At 31.6% G+C, this 16207-nt stretch overlaps 1 pseudogene across 1 annotated transcript in view; it reads left to right on the plus strand.

The window, feature by feature from the left end:
* The first annotated feature begins 3289 nt into the window (after positions 1–3289).
* The window catches only part of LOC143248501 (serine/threonine-protein kinase STK11-like), a 34512-nt pseudogene continuing 21594 nt past the window's right edge, over positions 3290–16207 (plus strand). Inside the window, exons 1-3 of the transcript XR_013027014.1 lie at positions 3290–3960; positions 10299–10472; positions 14774–14906. The product of XR_013027014.1 is annotated as a serine/threonine-protein kinase STK11-like (transcript). The remainder of the gene's footprint in view (positions 3961–10298; positions 10473–14773; positions 14907–16207) is intronic.

Below are 16207 nucleotides of genomic sequence, written 5' to 3' on the forward strand. Positions count from 1 at the left end.
CTAGCTGTACCATAGTTTGAGAACTATGTTTTTGTAGTTCATAACAATTGTAAAACACACCTTTTTAATTCCATAGTTACTTGTGCAACTTATACAAGAAACACAACTTACATACTACATTTATCAATCTGTACTAATTACACTTTGCCTTGTTCCATGGCAAATGGTGCTCAAGCTAGATTCATGTCTTTCAGTTGCTCCAACAATAACTCCTGGGGTAATATTCGTAGGATCCCTCCACCATTTATATCATTATTATTGGACGTCACTACTTCAGAATCAAGCTGTTCAATGAAAAAACAAGTTCTATAGATGTATTTTCTCTCTATCTAGTGAGGCAACTCATCTGTGATTTCATGTTATGGGCCTTGTCAATAATGTACAATAAAGTTGTACTCCTACAACGTTGTGCTTCAGTATGCAATCATCATTTCCAGATTTTTAGTACACAAACCATTTAACAGGTGATACATATGAACGGTAAACTTCATGTAACATACAGTTGATACTGATAATGTTTGACAAACATTTCAACTGCAAGTAGTTATTTTTTTTCATACACTATCTTAATTCAGGAGCTATTAGCATATAAATAATGTAAAGAACTACATGTTCCTCTCGATCTTACACTTCTGACAATATTATTTAAATTTCACTATCACTGACATCAAAAGTGTACAATTTTTTACTCAAGTATGTCAACAATAGAGGCTTTACTAAAAGCACACTTTATTAATTGATGTACACTTTCACAGTCTTTATTGGAACGAAAATGCATTATGACAATATTGTACAAATCTTTTCTACTATGACGAGAAACCTGAGAAATTGCATGTTTTTCAGTTAGCTTGTATATGGGTCCAACTTCTGACCACTGTGAACATTTCAAGATACGTTCTTTCCCACACTGTGAACATCTATGCTCACTGCCTTATAACTGCAGAACCTCACCCAGGTTTTCAGCAGCACACTGAAATGTGCTATCAATTCAAAACATTAATTAGACATCAGTCATTTAAAAACAGCAGGCATATTATACACGTTGAATGACATCACCCATAACTGGTACAAACTACTTCAAATGCTGAAAGCAGACTTAAGCCTGTTAATATTATCCAGATAACTGCCAATTTTAATGGGCATTAGGTCTAAAATACTGAAAAAAAGAGCACATTCCTACACATCTGGATATTCCTCTTTCCAGGAATGGTAAGGCATCAGTATGGATCACTGCATTCATTGTAAAATTTACACAGAATTTTTGCGTATCTTCTTCTTCCTGATAATTACTATTACTACTCTTTGAATGCTGTATGATTTCACATTCAACATCAATTGCACTTCAACGCTAAATGCACTTCTAGTGCTCCAGTGAAGCCTACATGGAATTATTTGTATCTATGTGGCAGTGATTTATTGTTGTCTGAGCCAAATGGCATATTCGAGCAAATGCAGCCTACTTTCTGGACAAGTTGAACTAGTTTAGTCACCACAATCTGAGGTAATAGCAGACTATGTTATATCATGGAACATCACTTCTACTAGTTTGAATCCCTCCTCATGCAACCTACTTCCTGGACAAGTAGAAGTGTGTTTAATGCACTAGTTTAGTCACCACAATGTAAGGTAATAGCAGACTTTGTTATATCATGGAACATCACTTCTACTAGTTTGGATCCTCTTCATGCAGTCTGGTCTGGATAGCATCGAAAACTTTTTATACATAAATGCAGTTTACTTGTTGCACAGACAAAACTGGCTTTGCAACAGTAGATCTAGTGTCAAAATCTTTATGTCTGAATCACGATCAGACACAACTACCTTCGACCAGTGACCAGTGGGTGACAACGCCAAGACCTAGTTGAAAATATGTTTTCCCCTTTCGCATATAGTCAGCCACAATATGATAAAACTGTGATTTTGGAAAAAAATCCATGAACGAGATAAAGACCTAATCCTTTCTTTGTTTCGCTACTATCTCTACACTACTCTAGTTTTGCCGCGTTTGGAAAAGCAAATAAAAGAAATAAGATGGGCCTCTGATAGGTATGGAATGATAAATTATTTATTAATTAGCTGGAGTGGTGGGTGTTCTCAGAGGGCCTGATACATCACAGGTCAGCTACTTTTCTGTTAGGTCCTTTATTAACCAGGAATTACAACTCACTACTGTGTACTGTATTGGTGCATACCAAGCACCAACTAACCATATACGAGATGAACTAACCACCAAATTTTTTAACGAAAACTGACTTTTGCATCTTCTTAAGTCAAGGCCAAACATAACCTGGGTTTTGTTGTTTTCGCTATAATAGTAGTAGCCATAACTTAACTACAGTCCTCCTGAATCTGCTAATTAGTCATTTAGAACTGTACATTTCTCCTGTCTTGTTGTAGAAAAAGATATGAGCAGTTTCATCTACAGTAACCTACTAGCCCTAAAGCATTGCAGATGGTTTCGTCCTTCACCTCAGAGTACTGTTTGAGTGAAGTTTGTTTGTTTGTTTTGGAATTTCGCACAAAGCTACACGAGGGCTATCTGCGCTAGCCATCCCTGACTTAGCAGTGTAAGACTAGAGTGAAGGCAGCTAGTCATCACCACTCACCGCCAACTCTTGGGCTACTCTTTACTAATGAATACTGGGATTGACTGTAACATTATACGCCTCCACGGCTGAAAGGGCGAGCATGTTTGGTGCGACGGGGATTAGAACTCGCGACCCTCAGATTACCAGTATCCCAAGAGTTGGCGGTGAGTGTTTTGATAAGTTGATTTCTTCTAGTCAATCATTTAAGAAAAAGCAAAAATACAATGCCAGAAATGGGGTTGCGGATACCTATGCCAGACATAGCACAGGGAACCTGTTGTGTAGTTTTGTGCTTAACTTCAAATTAATAAACAAATAAGTCCAAATATAAGAATGGGAACGGTTAGAGCAGGTAACGTTTGTGTAGCTTTGCCCGAATATGCAGTACAAATAAACAGTTTTGTTTTTTAAACAATGCCACGTAATGGACTATCTTCACTCTGTCAAATGCAATGAATCGCGCCCTGGATTTTAGCATTATAAGTCAGTAAACTTATTACTGACCTGCCGCAAAAAACAAACAAACAAACCAGTATTGGCATATGATACAAATTATTAGCAATGTTATTTATGTATTCAGTATAAAAATGTAAAATATTTAAAAGCTTAGAAACTCCTATGTGACATATAATTAAAAAGAAAACAATTATTATTTTTTTTTTTTTACGATTAATAATATTCTAAAGCTTAATTTCACCTCTAAGGGCTCAACGGTAGGCTTGAGATCTTGTAACGTTAAAATTCAGTATTAGACCTCTACAATGGACCTAGCGGATATTGCAATTTGTTTATTTTTGCACATGACAATATATACTAAAGTTATATAATTTGTTACAGTACTCATCTGCTTTAAATTATATTTAGTACTCGTAGTTGGTGTGACCGAGATTAACCGGGGGTGCTCAGCTGAGCATCATGGAGGGTATCTCGCTGGAAGAGAAGTGTGGTGTAAAGATTTTCAATTTGTTTTTGTAGATGTAATACGTAGATATTACTCTTCAAGTTTGATTTCAAAAATTTCTATAGTAATGGCGAATTCTGAAGAAGAAGTTGTGCAAGTCGACGGACCGGCTTTTCCCATGCTATTTGAAGATGATGACGAAATGGAAACTTTGGCCATAGATTCCTGGTTGAATGACGATGATGGACCACTGGTTTTTCATCGAGTGAATTCTAAAGAAATAATTTATCAGGCCAGAAAAAAGAAAGCTAAAATGATAGGAAAATATGTAATGGGAGATGTTTTAGGTGAAGGGTCTTATGGAAAAGTAAAAGAAATGTTGGACTCGGAAACACTTTGTCGCCGAGCAGTTAAAATTTTGAAAAAACGAAAACTTCGAAAAATTCCTAATGGCGAGCAAAATGTTCAGAGGTAAGTAAGAATTAGACAACAGGCTATCACTTTTACATGTATTTATATTACGATCTAACATTTATAAGAATCTTGTGATTGGACATTATCATATGCTCTGTTTCAAACTCTTACCAAATCTTCTTCATGCTTAGACAAATCTTGTGTACAATAAGATAGTAAGATAAATACTGAATAGTTTACTATTTATTATAATAACTGGAGAGTGCTTAATTCAGTTTTCACTGTTCTTAACTGTACTAAGATATATCTGTCATGTATGACTTATTTTGTCTATTATGTTTTTAGTTTTACGGTTAATGTGATTTTGTATGTTGTATAATAATTGATTATCTCATGTTTGAAAAAAATATTTTTGTGTGTATTAATTACCAGTACTATAACAGAGCATTCTGTAAATTTTCACAAAAACTTAGAAAATGTTTTAGTAATGAACTTAAAGTGATCTGTCATAATATTGTGAACAAGTACTATTGTGAAATATGTTCATCAGTCTAGTTGTTATGCTGAGGTAAGAAAGTGCATACAAAGTACTATAGAATTATGATTTTTTTTATAAATTACATTGAGTTTGAACCTGTTTTACAATATGTCTGACAAAAATTTAAGAATATAGTGAAATAATTTTCCAAGTGTGTTATTTTTTTCTGTAGGGGTAAATAAATTGCAAAACCTCATGATGAACAGTACTGTTATGACAAGAAAATTAGTAGACATAATTTTATTTTGAGAATAAAAATACATATTGTGAATAACAGCATGATTTTTGTTGGTATTAAGTTTTGTCTGCTTATATTCTTGTCATATCTATCTGTATGTATGCATTTCTGAAGAGGTAACAAAACTAAAAAATCACTGTTTTACTGGCCAGTGGTGAAGTTGTTTTTTGAAATGCTGTTCCATTTCTGATTTTTATGTGAATGTTACCCCCTATATTTTAGTTGACAGGTGGAGCACATATTAACATGGTAAATTCGTCCAAACAGCTTCCTGTTATTTATTTATATACACACATAAATAAGGTTGTCCTGTATCTTAAAATAATTAAAACAAGGTAAACACCCTCTTACTACTGAAAAACTTTTCTAGCAAGTATATTATTTATAAGAAATGTAATATAGAACCAATGTAGTGTTTATTTAAACCTTGATGAGAACAGATGTTTTTATTAAAAATGCAGAACAAAAAACACATTTTGAACACCAGACTGTGGGGAGAATATAACCCAATTTATTTTGGAGAGACTCATTCCTGGGGGAAAAATAAAACACACATGAATTATAGTACAAGAAGCTAATAGAAATTATATATATGTAAAAATGGCTATTTTGGGTTGAGAAAATATTTTACATATATATTTTTCTACAAGTGGGCTTTCTCGACATCACTGATAATAGAAATTATATTTAACTCATAGTTCTGTTTAATTAAAGTGATTTTAAACTGTTACTCTAAAAAAACTAAAGTTATTGTGTTGCACATGAAAATTTAAATAACATTTTAGGACTTTGGTTCAGTTGTATTAAACAACATTTTCAAAATAAGTTTGATTACATCAATTATTAATGGTGAAAAGAAACACGATTTTAATAAATTGAAGAAGTGAATTATACTTCTAGTGTACATCATTCTCACTACATTGTTAAATAGCTGGTACATGTGTGTTTTTAAAACAAATTGGTATAGTCAGATATAGTTTATAGCCTTTGTAAACTTGACATTAAAGACTGCTTTGCATGAATAATAAATGCATATAATGCTATCAGTAATCTCTCCTTCAGGTATATAATAAGCATAAGATGTGTAGGTAGTAGTTTTGAGTATTACTGTATTCAGGGCTTTAGAAATGTTTTATTACTTCGGTAATGTACTGATGTTCTTTGATATGGCTAATTTTACTCTGGGTCAGTACACCCATGTGTATAATGTTTGTTTTGTCTTTCAGTAAGCTTTTAATAATACTCGCATGTTTTCATGTGACATTGCTGGGTTTTTGCTTGTAACAACTTTATACTAGTGGGGACTCTCTCTTATTGCAGCTGGTTTGATACTTCAATCACTTCTTGATTTTGTACAGGACATACCTGTTTTTACTTTTACCCCTTTTTTCTTTACTTGTAGTGGAGCTTAAGAGTTCTTGTCACTCACCAGTTTCTAGATGCTGGGATGAAGGACCAGGAGGATGCCATTCTAGATGCTGGGATGATGGACCAGGAAGATGCCACCTGAGTGTGATTAATTCCATTCATTAGAAAGTAGAGTGACCATGTTCTGTATGTGTATTACAATTCACTCTTTGGTCAGCTTTCTCCCATTCCACCACTGCTCAAATTTCAAGTTCCCAGGTGGTTTGGTGTGGTGTTGGTGCAGGACCAGCCAACACATGGCCTCACTCAGTTGAAGGGTTGATTTCACTTTCTTGTTCTACCTCATTGAGCTTGAGGCAGAGATGACGGGAACCTTCCTCTTATGTGGAAGCCAAATTCCCACTGCCACCTGGGTTTGGATTAGAGTTTGAGCCATCATGTATGGTTGATGCACACTTTCCATGCTGCATGTATAGCACTTCTAAAAACCTGTTACTTGTTTTGGACTGCACTTTTATTATCCACTTGATCTTGTAACACTTTCTTTCTGGGTGTAGAGTGCACCTTGGTACAGATGAGGTGTGGTCTCCCATGAATGTTGCTTATATGACAGCCTAAACCTTGAAACAGTATTCCATGGGTTCTCTTTGGGCAATTCTTGTAGGAGCTAACCTAGATTAAGTTTGGTATCAGTTTCTTTATGATTTCAACATGGGGTTCTAGCTAAGTTTGAGAAGAGGTCATGTATTATATCAGAAGTTAACATTTTCCAACATTGAAGATGTATTTTCAATAGATCACCTTCATTAATACATCCCACTTTATCTTTCCACTTTTGGAAAACCTTACTATCTTGCTTAGCCTGGAAGTGATGTTTGAACAATCGTTATAGAGGGAGCTAGATGTGCTATGTCACGTTCCTTTTGATTGAAAGTTGTTGTTTGCTCATTGGCATGCACTAATGCAGCAGTAACTTATGAAAACACATAAGATGAGGGAGCCCTGAAGCTCATTGGCATGCACTAATGCAGCAGTAACTTGTGAAAACACACAAGATGAGGGAGCCCTGAAGCTCATTGGCATGCAAAAAAGTTTCCATTTATAAGGCAGCACTGAACTGGGAAAAGCTAGATGTGAGGAGAATTGGTTATTTATGGAAAATAGTGTTGGAAAATTTTAACTTTAGAGGTTTGTTAATTAAAGACCAAACAGAGAATGTAATAAATGTTGGCTTTTCTGTTGAATTTTTAACTTTGTTCATTATATGCATAAATGCCACATGTAGCATTGTGGTTAGTTTTTCATTTAAATTTATTGAAACATTTCTAATGAAAGATTTTCAAGAAATAAATTTTAGTTTGATTCAGAAGGCTTATGATTGGTCAAGTATAATGTATTAATGTTGATAAAATTGAGTAGGTTCCACAACCTAGGAAGGACTTGAATTTCAAGCAAGATATTCCTTGTTTATTGAGAAAAACTAAAATCTTAAGTGACTAAAAATCCAACAAAAGTAGTGGAGTCTATCTACAGAGGCTTTAAGATAAAGGATAAAAATATTTTTCACTTCTGTAAGATTGGCTACAGTAAGTGTTGAATGTTAAGTACTTAGCCTCCTTGTTTTACAGTAATTTGTCTTTTTGTAAAAAGAAATGTATTTGTTAAGAGCAATCTGAACAAACAATTTCTTTTTGCTTTTACAGTACAGTAAAAGAGACAATTTTACAGTTGTTTAAAACAGTATTAAGTTTAAGCTTTAGAAACATGAACAAAAATGTTGACATTGAGCAGAACCGTTTCTGATTCTGATTGTTTGGATTTTATAAAAGTTTTTATTATTAGAACCTTGTTTCTGTATCTCTGGCCTAAGTTTAAGTAAGAGAAAAAGAAAACCCCATCTGTCATGACAGACAGGTTTATAAATTTATCTCTTTTGTTGTTTTTAAATTATAAGTGTTCTTGAGGAATTAATGAGAAGTCTGTTGTGTTTTTATTATGAACAAATTCTACAGTCAAATGATTTCCTTTGTTGTAATGAAAACCTCATGTCTGTCTATGTTAATTTGACCATAGATATCTTAGCACTTATGTTCCTGTAATTTCTATATTTACCTCTGTTTTCTATATTTAATGATAGCACAAAAGGTTTCTACTTTTGTAGGTAAACTACTTAACTTATGAATTAATTAGAAATTTACTTTCTAAAAACAACACATCACTTTAATGTTTATTATGATTTGCTGGAAGAACATTTATAGTATGACACTATTATATTGATCAGAGTTTCATTGTTATCTTTATAATTTTTAATTATTGGTTAAATAGAGTGATTAAAGTTTCTCAACTGTTTATTGTAGAGAAGTTAAACGTAACAGAATGTTGGATAATGAAGAGCATAATATTCTTGAGAATAAAAATATAATTAGGTAACTGAAGGTATTTCTGTATTTAACATGGCCTAATTAAAGTTAAATACTGTTACAATTGTGTCAGTAAACATAGTGACAAAAGAACTGTCAAATGTGTACAAAAAACATTTGAGCATTTTTATTAAACATACTGTTAAGCTATCCAGTGACACAATGTACATACAGTGCCATACTGTCAAGCTATCCAGTGACACAATGTACATACAGTGCCATACTGTCAAGCTATCCAGTGACACAATGTACATACAGTGCCATACTGTTAAGCTATCAAGTGACACAATGTACATACAGTGCCATACTGTTAAGCTATCAAGTGACACAATGTACATACAGTGCATTATAGAAAGAACAAAATAGATGTTTTGTATTACATAGGATTAATTGCAATACAAATTTAAAACGAGTTCAAAATTTCCCTGAATTAGATTATTTTGAAATGTTACATACCTTTATTGTTTAACTGAACAAACCCTGTCACACTCTCTAATTTCAAGGGATCAAATAGTATATTAATGTTGTATATCTATCATTATTTGATAGTTAAGTGTCTACAATTAAATAACATGCATGTTGATTTGCATAACTGCTCAATGAACTGAGTTAATGTACAAAAGAAAAATCCAGCACTTAAATATTTATCAAGTTCACATTAGTTTACTACATCCATCACACTTTGAAAACAACCAGTCTTAACTGAAAATGACCCTTATCTTGTTAAATATATATTTGTCTTCTAATTCTGAGATTTTCACCAGAGCCTTATCATTCTTTAAACTTGTCAATTGTTTTTAGCAAACTTCAAATTCATGTGAGAAAATAAGTTACACATATTAAAATATAAAATTATATGAAAGGTGATATAATAAAACCTACGTGATCCTAGGCCTACTGGAAATGAGAGAATGTAACTTATAAGTCTACTAAACTGAGTAATCATAAATAAAATCAAATTTAAAAATAAAACTTGATTTAACAAAAATAAAACAAGCTTTGTCACCATCAAGTATAAATCCAACTTTGTTTTAAACTATATCTTCATGTGAAGCCAACATCACAACTAACAAAATGCTGAAATAGGTGAACTTAGCAAAACAAATTTATCCATTTTAATTCAGTTCTCATTAATTTAATATTTCATAAAAATGTTTCAGTATTAATCTGATATTAACAAAATGTATTTTTATACTGAGTGTTTAAAAATGAAGATCTACCAATTTTGACAAGTTTTTATTATTTTTTATCAAAACTTGACATGAAGACTGAAATAGATATTAGTATTATTCATGTTATTAAATTAAAAACTGAGGGGTTATGTCTGTAATTATTCAGGTTTTTATTTAATTATTTGTTTTGCCCATTTTATCAATAAAATTATACCACTGTTGTTTTCTACCCAAGTATGCATACTAGAAACAATCTGTTCTGTTGTTAAATATGTTATTTCTCTTGCAGCATCATTAATTAAAAGAAACGTGAACCTGTTGAACATGTTTTATGGATTCATTTTGTTTTCTTTTTGTACAATGGAAAGAAAATAGATATTACCATTAGAAATGTAGGCCTAAGTTTCTGTGTATACTAAATGGTAAACAAACAACATTATTATTGAGTCTGTGGCTATGTAAGAATATTTTAAAGTATTTTAATTTTCAAAACAGTTTTCCACATCTAGACTGATGACAACCCACATTATTACATTCAGCTATGATGCAGTCCCCCCCTGTTTAAATCAAAAGTTAGAAAAGAAAAATTATTAAACTGTGTGTGTAACATTTGTCTGTTATTCATAAAAATGAATATTTTTTGGTTCTTATTATTGTAGAGAAATCCAACTGTTGAGAAGATTGAATCATAAAAATGTGATTAAACTAGTGGATGTTTTGTATAACGAAGAGAAACAGAAAATGTACATGATAATGGAGTACTGTGTATCAGTTCTACAGGAACTGTTGGAAAGCTGTCCAGAAAAGAAGTTCCCTATTTGGCAAGCTCACGGGTAAGTCAATTTTTATGATTTGGCAAGCTCACGGGTAAGTCAATTTTTATGAGTATTCTATGCATATTATAGTTAAAAATACTCTTAAAAATTAATAAAAAATTAGTTGCATGAGAAATCTTTCAGATTACACAAATATGATTTTTAATCTGAATGAATTGTCAGTTCATGTTGTTCCAAGTAAAATAACATTAGTCAAGGAAAAATGACTTTAAATGTTTTGTTTTGTTTTCTTATTGATTTGAGCTTGTGTAATATTTCATGTGTATCACCAGTGGGGTATGATTGGGATTAAAAATAACTTGTGTAAACCTCCGAACTTATTAAATAGCTTCTGTGTAATACGGTATTGACAAAAGTGAATAAAATAATGAATAAAAGGTGTTGTCTGGAAGAAAAATATTTCTTTATATAAGTGACTTAGCTTCAAAGTATTATTTGATATAACAGTGAACAAAAGCTTGTTACACTATAAAAATGTTGGAGGTTTTGTTTCAGTAAATAGCCTTGGCCTCTTTGTTTCGTAACTATTTGTACTGCATATAATATTTTTGTGTGTACAAGTTTAGTATTGCTCAAAAAAGTAAAATACATTTTTTTATAAAAGTGCATTAATTCATATCAACTTGTGATTAAATTTTGTTGTAATTATTACTAAACATTAAAAATGATTAAAGGTGTTTACTAAGAATACAATGTTTGAATTGTGTTATTAACAAAAATGAAACATTGCATTCTTAGTAAATACCTTTCATAATTTATATTTAAATAAAAGAGGATTTAGAATGAGAATACATTATGAAGTTATGAAACTATTTGTTTGTGGGGAGGGGTTTCAACTAGATTATTTTAGGATCAAAAGATCATCCACAGACCTTATTGGAAAATATACAGTGAAAGTGTTGTGAAAATATATAAAGTGTTGTGAACTTGTATCTTTCGTTAGGTAACATAAAAATATAGTTTTATCAGGTGATTGAAAATTTATGGGCTGAGTTAAACCAATTAACCTTTTTGATCAAAGGTCATGTCATCACATTTGTTGACTTGCATTCAAAATTTTATGAACTTGTGTTAAGTTTAGAATCAAATTGTTGATTGTAATTCAATCTTTATTATTATATATGAGCTAATTTCTTAATTTAAAAGCAAATATTAAAAGAACACATTTAAATATAGATTTTAGTGAGTCATGTATGTTGAATGTAACATTGTTTAAAGTTAGATGTTTGTGATGTAAAAATACTAAGTGTATTTTCTTATGAATTTGGAACTAGTAATATCAGTATTAACTAATTAGTAGATAAAATAAGAACCTCATCTTTTCATTTTTGAAAACAGTTCCCTATATACATTTAAATATATGAATAACACCTTAGAATTACTCGTATTGATTTTCTTACCCCTTCTAACCTCTGAAAAGACTACTATATTTTTTTAAACCAAGATTTCAAGAAGGTAGGTTGTGTCTTTAGTTTGTTTGAAGTTTTTTGAAAATCTAACTACATCTTAGAAAATTTAGTAAAACTCTATGGCACCAATTTAGTTATTATTGATTCATTGGTTATTCAACTGTTTATATAAAACCTTAAATTTTGTTTGATATCCCCTATGTAGGAAATTTTAAAAGGTATAGCAACCTATATCCAGCAACAACTGACTTTAAGGTTTCTATAATGAAAATAACAAGTATATAGTGGTAAGAGACTAGCTATTTAGAATAAACATTTGTATTTTCATGTTATAATATGTAGTCATTCAAGCACATAAAAAGCATAGTTTATATTTATTTATGATGGTTAAGATGTTGGTTAAGTGACAGACCCTACACAGTTAGAGTATAGGAAGTGATATAAAATATAAATTCATACAGAAAACAAAAATTTGAAATGTATTTAGGAGGCTTTACAAATTATACATATATTTGAGATTTTTGAGTGAGAAATCCACCTACACTCAGACTAGTAACAAAACAGTCTCAATGTTTTCACAAACAGATCTTCAGTAAAAATATTTCATTACAAATTGTACAAAATACTTGTAATCTTTAATAAAAGTCTACCAAATTTTGTGAAGACACACGTGCTGTATCAAAAGTTATAGTGCAAGCAGCTCACAAGTTCATCTACACATTTGCACATGTTTTTATTGTACCAAGCCTGTCATGAAAGAGTTGATGAAATATTGCAAGTTAAACATTTTGAAGTAATCAAAGAAAGATGGAAGTCAATCACTCATGAACAAACTCATTGAAAGCATGCCATGTCGATTTGAAGCAGTATTGAAATCTGAGGGAATGTGGACTTAACTTGTGAAACTGTTTGAGTTTCATTTATGTTCAATTATTGCATAGAAACTTGTTTGAGTTTGTAGAATACTTGGAATAGTAAGATATAAGAAACTACAGCAGGTACACAATAATTTTTATGTGAAAATGTAACTAAAATTATGAAAAGTTCAGGTGCTTACAAAAAGCTTGTGTTAAAATTAGGATTTAATATCATATTTGAACAGATATTATCAAGTGTCTTCTAGAAACATGTATAGTTTTGTATATATTTTTTTATCTAATAAAAGATATAACAAATTATCAACATTTTCAAGGGGACCACTTCTTTGTCCACCCCTGTAACTTGATTATACATTGTAGATATAAAGTCCATTAAACTGTTACTACATGCTTGATTTAAGTTTCAACAGAACATCTTTTTAAAGGTTCGTTACTTCCAGATATAAAACTTGTATCTGAAAGAAATTGATTGAAATGCTGTTTAGTTCCCATCAGCTCATTTACATTGTTCCATGACTTCATCCAACTTTACATGAAGTTTAGTAATATTTCATAACCAGATAAAAGTATTTGAGATGCCTATATGTACATATGGACATAAAAAGTAATTGTAGTATTGTCTTCAGCTATCAAATATTTGAGGTAATGAAATAATACCATTTAAGGATCGCTGTTGGTGAAGTCTTGTACTAATCTGACACGAGTGTAGTAGTGAATTTTCTTGAATTCTAGATTGTTCATAAATAATCATTGATTTTCATTGACATCAATAGCATGGGTTTCGTACCACACTCATTCACCAGTAGTCAAGATGTCTGTAACTAGTCTTAGTTAATATACAATATTATTATGCTTTTAAATGCCTCCTTGTGATTTTATTGTTTTTTTCTTTCTGTAGAATGTTTTCTTTTGTTTATGAACTTTTCCTAATGTTTGTTTATATTTAACTTCAGCTAAAAAAATAGCCTTTTAAATAAAGAGTAGTAGTTGCCACTGTCCTGTTTATTCATTTCAGTATATTTTTGTTTCACTGCAAGGCTACAGTGACTGTTATCAAGTATCAGTCATAATCAGATTATATTATCCATTTTATGTCAAAGTTTTGTTTTTAAAATTTCAGCGTTTGGTTTATGTGGGTGTGAAGTTTTGATCATTTTTATTGTATCTGGCTGGAGTTGATTATTTGAAACTGGTTACCAGTCTATAGATGTCTTGTGGATTGAGTGAAACAGGTTTACCAGTCTGTAGGTGTCATGTTGATTGTGTGAAACAGGTTTATCTTGCTACTAAGAGATTATGATATGGATATACTACAGTTTTAAATCATAAGTACTCATTGTCTGCTTAGGTTCATGTTATCTTTATTTCATTAGGATAGTTTTTCTTTCTTCAGAATGTTTGTATTTTCTTAGCTTCTCTTTTGTACTTTAACACAATTGAACAAACATTTGATTGTCTTTATCATCAAGCTATGGAACTATATGCAATACTTAGTTTCCTCTTGCTACTGGTGAAATAACAAAAGTTTTATATTCATAGCAATGCAGATAATTTTACTTAAAAGAAGGTTTAACTGAGTGAAATTAGAGTTGAATCAGTTGATGTGGAACTTTTCACCTTGCAAATACTGACACAGTAGAAGATTTGAATCCATAGCAGTTGGGGGGATTTCTCTTTGCCTGTGCTGATACAATGGAGGATTTCAATCAGTAAGAATGGGGATGCTTTCCTTTCCAGGTGCTTCATGTAACAAATGGTTTGAGTCTGTGACAGTGATTTTACTTTGCAGCCACTAAGACAAGTGGCTTAAGTTGGTTACAGTGAATACAACTTTAGCAGCTGCTAAGACTATAAGTTTATGATAGAATGCATACTGATGATAAAATACGTGCTGTAAAGTGAATTTCTATATTATGTATTGTTGATAAAAATTTTTTAGAATAATTCTATATCAAATTGTGGCTGAGGCAGCATACTGTACCAGATATTATATGGTTGATATCTGTTATAGGTATTTCTGTCAGTTGTTAGATGGTTTGGAGTACTTACACAGTCAAGGAATAATTCACAAAGACATTAAACCAGGAAATCTGCTGTTGACAACTTGTGGAACTTTAAAAATATCTGATCTTGGAGTTGCCGAGGTTTGTTGGATTTTAATGTAGAGACATGAGATCATACTTGGTTATAGGATACAGCAATAAAACTTGTATTTTTACTTTAAAGTTTTTAAGTGCTTAAGTTTTAGTGATTTTGTTAATAGAGCAACTATGTAATATACATTTCTGTAATATTTTGGGAAAATGTTAATAAATGTAATACATGCAAGAAAACATGAAGAGGGCTAGACATCACTAATTTACATGAAGTATGTATCTACAACAAGGTATAAAACCACCAAGATGTCAGTGTTTTACTATGTAATATATATATATAAGATGTAAAAGGATATGACATCAGTGTTTTACTATGCAATATATATAACAAGATATAAAAGGACAAGATATATCAGTGTTTTACTACTTAATATGCCCCCTGCTAGAACAGTGGTATGTCTATGGATTTACAATGCTAAAATCAGGGGTTTGATTCCCCTCGGTGGGCTCAGCAGATAGCTCGATGTGGCTTTGCTAAAAGAAAACACACAAACATAAAAACTATAATATATATAACATAGATATAAAAGGATAAGACATCAGTGTTTTACTGTGTAATATATATAACAAGATATAAAAGGATAAGACATCAGTGTTTTACTGTGTATTATACAGCATGAGATATAAAAGGATAAGACATCAGTGTTTTACTGTGTATTATACAGCATGAGATATAAAAGGATAAGACATCAGTGTTTTACTGTGTATTATACAGCATGAGATGTAAAAGGATAAGACATCAGTGTTTTACTGTGTATTATACAGCATGAGATGTAAAAGGATAAGACATCAGTGTTTTACTGTGTATTATACAGCATGAGATATAAAAGGATAAGACATCAGTGTTTTACTGTGTATTATACAGCATGAGATATAAAAGGACGAGGCGTCAGTGTTTCACCATGTAACAGATAACATGAGATAAAAGGATAAGACATCAGTGTTTTACCATGTATTACAGATATGAGATATAAAAGGACGAGGTGTCAGTGTTTCACCATGTAACAGATAACAAGAGGTAAAAGGACAAGGCATCAGTGTTTTACCATGTAACAGATAACGAGATGTAAAAGGACGAGGTGTCGGTGTTTTACCATGTAACAGATAACGAGATGTAAAAGGACAAGGTGTCGGTGTTTTACCATGTAACAGATAACGAGATGTAAAAGGACGAGGCATCAGTGTTTTACCATGTAACAGATAACGAGATGTAAAAGGACAAGGTGTCGGTGTTTTACCATGTAACAGATAACGAGATGTAAAAGGACGAGGCATCAGTGTTTTACCAT

This window comes from Tachypleus tridentatus, chromosome 4 (genome assembly GCF_004210375.1).
Source record: "Tachypleus tridentatus isolate NWPU-2018 chromosome 4, ASM421037v1, whole genome shotgun sequence".
Taxonomy (NCBI): domain Eukaryota; kingdom Metazoa; phylum Arthropoda; class Merostomata; order Xiphosura; family Limulidae; genus Tachypleus; species Tachypleus tridentatus.